Below are 10,078 nucleotides of genomic sequence, written 5' to 3' on the forward strand. Positions count from 1 at the left end.
ACGGGAGTTCCATTTGTAGTTTTTTGAGGAAACTCCATATTGTCTTCCATAGTGGCTGCACCAGTCTGCATTCCCACCAGCAGTGAACAAGGGTTCCTTTTTCTCCACATCGTCTCCAGCACTTGTCGTTTGTTGATTTGTTGATGATAGACATTCTGACAGGTGTGAGATGGTAACTCATTGTCATTTTGATTTGCATCTCTCAGATGATTAGTGACTTTGAGCATGTTTTCATATGTCTCTTGGCCTTCCTATGTCCTCTTTCGAAAAGTATCTATTTAGGTCCATTGCCCATTTATTGATTGGGTTGTTTATCTTCCTTTTGTTAAGTTATATGAGTTCCAATAAGGGCAATTTTTAAGTGAGATCCAAGATGAACTGGGGAGTCATTTATGGAGCAGATCCTGCTGGGTGTGTACATTACTTGGCCAAACTAAATTAGTTGCATAAATTTGAAATATTTGGATGTCAGTCCCTCTGCCTTCCTAACTTCAGCAACATCATACCACAGGCAGGGAGGGTGACCTGGAAAGGGATTTACTCAGGAGATGGGAAGAGAGACCCTTCATCCAAATGTTGAGGTTCCTATAGTCGTTCTTTAGAGAAAAACACCATATTCATCCAAAGGGCCTCTGTATCTCCAGGGAGGAAGACCTGAGCCATTGTGAATGTTAAAATTTGCAAATTCCATCATGATTTTCCCGCAAAACAGAAGCAGAAGCACAGTGAATGTCTACATACCTCTTCAGACACGTGGTGATCTATCTCTCTCCCTTAGTAAGCATATTTTTACTGTTTCTGGTACATTCTGACTCTGTTTTTCAATCTGCTTTGACTTGTTTCCTCATAGAACCCACAGGGGAACTCAGTTCCCTCACAGAGCAGAGCCGCTGCGAACCTCGATAAACCACTTTTCAGTCTTTCAGAGATTTCTGTGTTTTTTCCTTTTTGTTGCTGTTTGGTTTTTGTTGGGTCTTTGTTTTTGTTTTTGTTTTTTGCTAACAGCCATTAATTTTTTTTTCTATTACCTAGTACAGTATTTTTTTTTTACAAGACAGAAATTGGGAAAAATGGAAATGTTAATGATGAAAAGCATGGTAAAGATAAAATGTAATATCTCGAGATCTAGATGGATATTATTAACAAGCTGAAAGCAGCAAGTTTTAGCCTCAATTGCTTTCTCAATGAAATTTAAAGCATTCAACAGTGTATTCAGTGTTGAGGAATAAAAGAAAACGAAGAATTTGTAAAATGAATGAATGTAACTTTCTAAAAGTTACATGTTTAAACCTTTCTGTCATGTTTAAACTTATTGTTCAACTTTTGCGCATTCTTGTTATTATTCATGTTTTCATACTTTCAACTGTATGTAGTTCTTTAGTAAATATGGCATCCCAGTCAAGGACTTTAAGTATTTGAATGTCCCTGAGATACATTTATGCACGTACTAAAACAGTGAGTTTCTGTTATGTTCTGGGCTCTTTCCTATGTGCTTTGGTTATGGAAATGAACAAACCAGATCAGACAAAGTGTTGCCTTCATAGGGCTTACCATCCAGTGGGTATAAAAATAAGTAAACAGGCCACCACAATGGAAAGTGACAAGATCAGCAGTCAATATTCAGGTTGCCATAGGAACTTGCAAGTAGAAGCACTAAGATAGTAGGTGATGTGGGTTGGGAGAGGATATTGGAAAATTCCCCTGGAGGAGGTGACCTCAAGGTCCAGACCCAAGTTTGAGGTGCATATGCCTCGAAGGTCATCCATGAGCGTGAACCCAGACATTCATACAGCAGCCTCCCCTCAATGCAGCATCTTTTCTTTCTCTAACATGGTGCAGGGAGGAGGCAAGAATTGAATTCATTTTAAAAACTTGGCCTTGGAAAGGAAGTCAGTTGTGAAGGCTAATGAAAGTGAGCTACTAAAAGAAATGGAAGTGAAGATGAAGTGAACTGGTATAGGAAATGAATGGCTTTACATCCTACTCAAAGGGCAAAAACTAAAACCATTCCCCCTAAGAACAGGAACAAGACAGGCTTGCCCACTCTCACCACTCCTGTTTGACATGGTACTGGAGGCACTAGCCATAGTGATCAGACAAGAATAAGAAATAAAAGGCATCCAAATTGTAAAAGAAGAAGTAAAACTCTCAGTATTCGCAGCTGACATGATGTTGATAGTGATCAGACAAGAGTAAGAAATAAAAGGCATCCAAATTGTAAAAGAAGAAGTAAAACTCTCAGTATTCGCAGCTGACATGATGTTGTACATAGAAAACCCTAAAGACTCCACCAAAAAACTACTAGATTTAATAAATGGATTCAGCAATGTACAAACAGTGCTTTCCAGGCCAGAAAGGTGATAGTGCCCAAACAGCTGAGGTCTGGCAGGTGGCGATGGACCCCCACATGCAGCCCCTCGGCCAGGCTTTCTGACTCTTCCTCCAGAGCATGCCTTGCATGTGTCAACTTTTCTTACTCTGTTATTACTCCCCAGTCAAGCCACCACCGTCCCTCCCTATGCTACTGTGCTTGTCTCCAAACAACCCCTGCTTTTTTTTTTTGCCCCATAGTACCCCATGTACCACAGAGAATACTGTAGAAATATCAGTCAAATCAGTTAAAATCCTCATTGGCTTCTCACTGATCTTAGAAAAAAAGATTCTGATTTCTGATTCTATTGTACAAAGGGCTCCCTGACGGGGTCTGTCTCTCTGAACACATCTCGTGCCACCTTGGTCTACTCTTCTCCTGCCCATCGACCTTCATTTTGTTCCCAATAGGCCGAGCTCTTTCCCACCTGTGGCCCTTGCACTCTGCTCCTCCTGCCTGTGATGCTTTCCTTTCATCTCTGTCCTTTTTTCCAGATCTTGGGCTATCTGCCCTCCAGAGCAGCCGCCTAATGACTCTAGACCAGAGGTTCTCAACCTGTGGGTCACGATCCCTTTGGGGGTCGAACGACCCTTTCACAGGGGTCGCCTAAGACCATCGGAAAACACAAATAGAATTACATATTGTTTTTGTGATTAATCACTATGCTTTAATTATGTTCAGTTTGTAACAATGAAAATACATCCTGCATATCAGATATTTACATTACAATTCATAACAGTAGCAAAATTACAGTTATGAAGTAGCAACGAAAATAATTTTATGTTTGGGGGTCACCACAACATGAGGAACTGTATTAAAGGGTCGCGGCATTAGGAAGGTTGAGAACCACCACTCTAGCACGTTTTCCTATTTTGTATCTCTGCATAGATGTAGTTATTTTCTCTTTGTTGTTGTTGTTGATTATCTGTTTCCTCACATAAAATGAAGTTCTTTGAGAACAGAAGCCTGCCTCTTTTGGGGAAGTGGAAGCTATTGGTTAGTGAGTGGTTCTCAGAACTTCTTTCTGCAAATGAAAAACTGATTACATCCTTAAAAAGAAAATCACATCGGGAGGATTCTAAATGCAGACAAGCTCCCTTTGTCTATGAGATTCCTTTTTTCCAGGACTTCATAGGATTTAGGATCAAATGCATGTGAAGTATTACAAAAAAGACTGTACACATACAAAGGGGGTAAAGGGAGTGGGAAACGCAGAACATAACATGCAAAAACATTAACACAGCAACTATCCACATGTTAGGCGCCAAAATCTCTTCCCTGGTCCAGGTATTTATCACCCATTGTTCACTAATCCCTGTATTCATTCACTCACCAGATGTAGTTCACCAAACCCCGGGGCACCAGTAGACACTGATTATAAAAGAAGCTTGTCTTCAGAGAGGGATAAGTAAATCCACCAAAACAGTTAAAGGCTAGAAAAGCCAGCAAGGAACTTAAATGGCCCAGAATTGAATACACTCAACATGAAAATTTTTCTAAGTCAAAAAATTGGATACAAGAGTGTGGGAGGATCTAGTGTGTGCTTGATCTTAGAAGCGCTATTGATTCTCTATACTCTTAAAGGTGAGGACTAAATCTATAAATGTGCTAAATATTATTTACATTTAAATATATGTTTAAATATTATTCTACTTACTATTATGGTGTAACAAATTACCCCAAATTTAATGAAATCATGATTTATTATGCATAAACATTCTAGGTTAGTAATTCAAGAAGAGCACTTTTGGTTAGTTCACACTGAGGGCTCTTTTGTAGTTGCAGTCAGATTTTGATGGATGGCACTGGTTCTCAACCTTCTGGCCCTTTAAATACAGTTTCTCATGTTGTGACCCAACCATAAAATTATTTTCTTTGTTACTTCATAACTGTAATGTTGCTACTGTTATGAATCGTAAGGTAAATATCTGATATGCAGGATGGTCTTAGGCGGCCCCTGTAAAAGGGTTGTTCGACCGCCAAAGGGGTCACGACCCACAGGTTGAGAACTGCTGGATGACAGGAAGGTACCTGCCCTTTACAATCTTGAGAGTCATACATTGTCACTTCTGACTCTGCTGGTCCAGGCCTAGTCTGGAATCGCCGTGAGAGGGACAAACTCAATGGTGTAAACACCAGGGAGTGTGGATCACTGGTGGCCCTTTTGGGGCCATTTTGGAGGTTGCTAATGGCAATATCATTAAATGTTAACATTTTGGGTAGTTAATATGCTTAGAGGATGCCCAAGGAACATAAAAGGATTTTTCCATTACTAACATGAAGAAAAATGAATCAATTGTAGCAATCAGTAATATAGTTTTTAAAACACCTTGTATACTTATAAACTTTTAAAATATAAATTTTTAAATAAAAATTACTCTTAACATGTAAAAACACTTAATTGTATAAGAGAATACAAAAATTGTAGTAATAATAGAAAATTCCAAATATCTTTATAGATGGGGTCATTTATTCACCCATTCTTTGACTCACCCAAGTATATATCCTACTAATGTTTATTGAATAACAATTATAGACATAGTCCTGTGAAAGCAGCTGTGAAAAAGTGATTTTTGTCATTGGTTTTTCAAAAGTAACCTAAGTCAATAAATTACAGAAAGAAATGACTCTTTGTATAGATTGCTGCCTTTAAAATATTCCAAAAAAGTTTTGGAACATTTAGACCCATTTCCTGACAATTTTCCACTGTTCCTTCCAGTGCAAACCCACAGTCAGTACCAGGAGGTAGGGTGAGAGCATTAAAACATGATTTGAATAATCGTAAGGTTTAATGCATAGCTGGTTTTTTACTTAAAGGCTCATGCGTGTACGTGCACACACACACGTGCTGATGCACATCCCTGTAAAGTATGGGTTTGGCAGTAAGTTGTGCAGCTGTGCAGCTGAATTTTAATCTTCAGGTTCTTCTCTCTGAAAATCAAGTCCAGATGACTCTAAAACCAGCTGACGGTAAGAATGAGAGAACAGTTTTTACCAAATTTAGACCCACTCAAAGCCTCATGAAATCTAAGTTTAGAATAAACCAAATTTTCCCAATCTCTCCAGATTTTGCTTTGTCTGGCACTGGGGAGTGCAGCTTTCCAGTAATTTAAAAGAAAGCAAAGAGGAGAAACAGTAGCAGCAGTTTGTGAAATAAATTCTGCAACTTCTTCTAAATTAAACAGATAAAACAGCACCCTGATAAATATGAGAGTTAACAAAGCGTCTATCTGTAGAAGGATTCAGTTACCCTTTAAGGAATGTGTAGTTCCAAACAGGTGGGTATAGGAGGCTATTTGGTGAAGTTCTTTCAAGTTTTACCAAACCTAAAGCACTTGAAAAACATGGAAATAAATGAGCCCAAACTACCACTGGATTTATAATAGATATTGTGTTACAGAATTGAGGGTATTTAACATTTATGAAAAGAATCATTCAATAATGCTGTTTGGACTGACATGTTGCAGACAGGTGCTCCATACATAAGTCCCTAAACTCTGCATTTGCATTTTGAGTCTGGTGTTCTTGTGAAATTCAGTCATTATGGCTCCTGAGTCTAGCAGCTCAGCTGAACACAGTTGAATATATACAAATTTACATAGAAGGTTTTGTGCCAGCAGAGGGTCTGTATGCTCATATATAGCAGTGACATTCCTGGGCAGTCCTGATATTTTGCATTAAACCCCAGGTGAGGTCAGACTTGATATATCAATTAAATTAGGCTGGCTTGAAAATTGCTATGATATGAACAGACATCGTTTCTTTATCAGGGGTTAAAAAGCAGTGATCTATTTCAGGAAGTGAAACCTGATTGCATGAAACTGAACCCACGCAAAACCGAAGCTATTCAGACAAAGTTTCCACCAAGAAAGCTCTACCACGCCCTTCTCTAAGATATTAAATGTTCAGTTTTGCTGTGACATTTAAAGTGATTGATCAGAAAACTTAAAAATGAATATTTGTCTAAAAGAAGTTCTTTGTCCCTCCTCCTTTCAAGTGCAAAGTCACAATCTGTTCTTTATGCCGGCTTCCTTTTGAGAGCATGTCCACTACTTAAGAAAAGCAAGAGTTTGAAGAAAATTGTGTGTTTTCTTTAATACACACCACTCTCTTTGTCAATGCTCATGTAAATATTCCTTCACAGGCCTGGTTATCCCAGAACATCATGTACTCTGACATACATGGCATTATAAAATTGACTGGAGAAGATTTCTCTTCTTTTCAGTTACTCTAAAGTTTTGCTTTGGATAAATGTTTAATCACTTCACTCACCGTGATGAGTTAGATGTTCAAGGATTACTGAAAGGAAAAAAATTCTATCAGGATTTCCCTCTGACCTTACCAACAGAACATGATGAAATTATGGCAAGATCCCACTTAAATGTGGACTCTAATGAACAAAATAAACTGATGAATAAAATAGATCCAGAGACATGGAAGCATGGAACAGACTGACAAATCTCAGGGGGAAGAGGTTGGGGAGGTAGGAAGAGGTCAACCAAAGAATTTATATGCATCATCCGTGGACACAGACAGTAGTGTGGTGAAGGCCTGGGATGGGGGAAGGCAGTAGGGTGGAGGATGTCAATGGGGGGTGGGTAGAAAAGGGGGCATTGTAATACTTCAACAGTAAAGATAATTTTTTTAAAGAAATAATGGCAACAGAAACCAAACCCAAACAAAACAGGCCAAACTGAGACCAGCAAAGAGAGAGATGTGTCTCCATTGCCTAGGACAGATGTAATGGCAGCAGCACCAGGTCAGGGAAGGAATCCAGAAAAGAAAGAAACCAAATTTAACGGTAACCCAGAGATAATACTTAGAGATAAGGCCAGAAAATGTGTCAAATTCAGTTAGGTAAATGAGGGGTATATGAAAATTCACAAAGAAGAAAATAAAATCTACACATAATGTCACCCCTGTGATATAATCTTCATAAAATTTCAGAGTATTAATAGTACATTACTGTTATTTTTTTTTAAAAAAATAGAGGGAATATTTTATAAACATTGCTATTTTCATGTGCTAGTAACTATTCTGTATTTACATCGACTGCATGGTATGGAAGTATTATTTTACTTCACAAACCCCTTATCGCTGGACCTTTACCATATACTCAGGTTTGGTTGGAACGGTTGCTCTTGTACTATTTTAAATGATGCTGTGATGTGAACTACTTTACGATTGTGAATGAATCTTTGTATGAGATGAATTACTAAAAATGGAATAACTAGGTCTGTGGGTTTGCACAATTTTTCATGCGCCCGTGGAGTCCTGAATACGTTCCTCTAGAAAAGTTATGTGACCGATAACCACCAGTGTGGGCAAGGTCCCAGTCCTTGCAATTGTGCCTCAGTGGGTCTTAGATGAGCAGTACCCAAGGCTGGAATTCAGGAGCAAGAGGGGAAAGCCCGGCTAACCTTGTGTGTAATCATGCTTCTTCAGCTTTCTCTGCTTATTACATGCCATCTTATAAGGGGAACACGTGACACATGGAATTGCTGGTCAGTGCCAGGTGGTAGAAAGCAGGGTGAAATTAAGCTTCATGATTTTTATCTAAAGACGGGGAGAGATATATTGGCTTCCTGAAGGTAATATAAGCAACTCAAGACGTGACCTAAGAATAAAATGCAGGCTGGTGACTATTGAGATAATTACCAAGCCAATTTTTCTTATCCCAGTTTAATTTCTAGGTTAATTTAAAATTAATAAAAGATGTCAGATGAATAGCTTAGAAGGCTCCTGCCTTCCTCATCTATGATCCGAACAATAGCATGCTTCTAATAGCATCATTCACAAGTGAGCTGAAACTGTGTCCTCTCTATAGCCATAACTCAGGATGATGGCAGAATTATATGTGTCTCAGAAATTCAGCCAAATCAATATCTTGAGCCTTTTTAAAGGCCCTGATGAATGGAAAAGTGGAGGGGAGGGGTAGACACCCAGACAGGCAATGTAAATCGAAGCGATTAAATCACTTTAGCCATGTTTAATTATTCTGTGGTCATTTTACCCCAGATTATCTTTCTCGGTTTACTTTCTGGCTCTCTTCACATATCATGTAAGTACAAGACAGCAGTTTCGACAAGCGCTCTGGACAGGCAAACCAGGATTCTTGGCTTTGCTACCAAGTGACTGAATGATTTGGGGGTAATTCCCTTAACCTTTCTGGTTCCCAGTTACTTAATTTGTCATGCAGTAACTTATAACAAGCAAATACCACTAATCAATATAGAAATGAGCCAGCATAGCCTATGTGGTGATTAAGGTATTTGATTCTGAAGCCTAATTACAGGTTCAAATCCTGGCTTTATACAAGTTAATAACCACACGACTTTGGGAAATCTGCTCAACCTCTCTGTATGTCAGACTCTTCATCTGTGAAACATGAATAATAACAGCATCGACCTGTGAGTCCATGAGAGAACCCAGTGATATAGTTCTCGCCTGTCATACAGTAAGCCCCTGCTAACTGCTAGCTGTCAGCAGTGTCTACTCATCATAACATAGCAGAACTTTATTACATAAGGCCTCTCAATTATTCCAGTTTAGGAATCCTTTGGGTTAATGTTGTTATTGCACCTATTTGAGCACTGTTTAGTCAGCTCTCTATCTTTACTATCCGTTATGATTTGCTTTTATGTCTCCTGGTTAAACAGCCTCATTTTCTAAAAAAAAAAATTTTTCTACAGAGAGGCCTCATTTCATCTTTATCTTCTTGTTTCAGACCTGCTTTCAACAAATACTGATAGAGCTGCTTGTATTCATAATGTAATTATACTCGATTAACTTTGAAAATAAAACTTCAAATTCACAAGAGCCTAAAATGTGTACCTTGGTTTTTAAAGATTATTTTGAATCTTATCAGTCATTCTGCGGAATAAAAACTTAGATTACACAATCGTTGTTGACATGAGCATTGTGTGGCTCCCTTTGGGCCCACCTCTGAGGCCAGCCTCCCTTCAGCATGAGTCACACTGCAGAGCGCCTCCCGCTGTTCCCAGGGGGCGACTGAGGAACAAGCAAGGCTTTAGTGTAAAAGGAATTTTATTAAAGTAAAAAGAATTTTTATTAGCATCCAAAATTTAATTCCACATCTCAAATTGCTTCTGTTTTCATGCGGTAAAAGTAAAATTAAATATGCTATCAACATAAATGCAGGGATGGCCCTGCACAGATTATATTAATATTTTGATGGTGGAACAGTCTTGCATGTCAAGAAGAAATATGTTAAAATAATACAAGACATTAAAAGGCTCTCTTATTTGAGTTGATGAAAGGGTGGCAAGTAATAAAACACATGCAAAAAAAAAATCTGTTTATCTATCTATTGATCTGTCTATCATTCTACGTACCTATCTATCCAATTATACCCAATATAAAAAGAAAAAACTGTCACTATCCCAATTGGAGATATTTTAGAAAGTTGTAATTTTTCCAGGACTTATATCAATAAGATAAAAAAGAACAAAACCACTCTTGGAAAAAAGATTCTCCCTGCCCCCCACTTGGTTAAGGAAAAATAGATTTCCCCCTAAAATATTGTTATGTTAATTTTTGAGATAAGTAATTGAAGTAGTTATAATTTATGATTTTTGCCTTTAATATGAATGTAAAAAAAGAATGACTTTGTGTATTTTTAACTCCCTATTTGTCATACCTAAGTAAATTGGGGGATTATTTTACATTTTAGATTTAAAACACACA

Source organism: Myotis davidii, unplaced genomic scaffold, assembly GCF_000327345.1.
Source record: "Myotis davidii unplaced genomic scaffold, ASM32734v1 scaffold147, whole genome shotgun sequence".
Classification (NCBI taxonomy): Eukaryota; Metazoa; Chordata; class Mammalia; order Chiroptera; family Vespertilionidae; genus Myotis; species Myotis davidii.